This window comes from Crocuta crocuta, unplaced genomic scaffold (assembly GCF_008692635.1).
Source record: "Crocuta crocuta isolate KB4526 unplaced genomic scaffold, BGI_CrCroc_1.0 scaffold322, whole genome shotgun sequence".
Classification (NCBI taxonomy): Eukaryota; Metazoa; Chordata; class Mammalia; order Carnivora; family Hyaenidae; genus Crocuta; species Crocuta crocuta.
Genome location: NW_027532592.1, coordinates 4,011,253 through 4,012,261, shown reverse-complemented (window position 1 = coordinate 4,012,261; position 1,009 = coordinate 4,011,253).

The following is a 1,009-nucleotide window of genomic DNA, read 5'->3' as shown; positions in this document are numbered from 1 at the left end:
CCCCCGGCCTTCTGTCCCCCACAAACCTGTCCCCGGGAAAGTCAAGCTACTCCCTGGACCAGGTGCCCCAGGGGCAAACACACACCTTTTGGTTTAGAGATGCACCAGCACAGGGAAGCTGTTCTGCTCCTGGAGGGTGACTTAACGTGCCACCGTGGTGTTCCCGTCCCAAACACCGTGACAGGGCTCCCTTTCAGAGACGCCCGGCACCTCAGAGAAACAGCGCCACCTTCCCCGTAGGAATGTATTTCTGTATTTTAGGGCAGGGGATGAAGGGCAAATGAGGGCCGGATAAACACCAGTCCCCACATGAAGTTATGATGAGACACCTCCATCAGGCCCCCGTGCCAGGGACAGTCTATTGTGACCACAGCAATGAAGGCAGCAGGGCAGAGCTAGAAGCTTCCAGGGAATGGTGGCCAGTTAGCAGCATTGCGGTTCTGATTTCCCCTCAGCTCCATGGAAAGTAAGTATGCTGTTGAGTGGCGTCCTGGACTCCACAGGCTGTAAAGAGTCCCCTCCGTGGAGAGGACCAGGGCCCCATGTCGTCCCCAGATCCCCAGGGACAGCCTGCTCCCTGCACCCTGGGCTACTGGTCCTCAAAACCAGCAACTCTGTGTTTAAGGAATATTTCACGATTGGATGAAAACAACTCAGCACTTATCTCCCCAGGAAGCCCAGCAGTGGTCACGTCTGGGTAAAAACAAGAACATAAGACATGTGCCACTTCGGGCTGCATTACTGGGAAACCCCCAGCTGGGTCTGGGGAAGCTCACGGTTGGGAGCCCAGCCCACGCCAGAGCCAGGCGGTCAGAACAGAGGGGCAACGGTACTCTCTAGGGAGACACAGGGGCCCGCGACCACTGTTCCTGGGGTAGCAGCATCCCGGGCACCGGAAGGTCGTCCTGATGGGACGTGAGGGCCTTGACCTGAACCCTGTCCTGTTCGGTGTTTATTATCATCCGTGACTCTCACGTAAAGGGCATCTATCCATCCCAGGAGGACACAG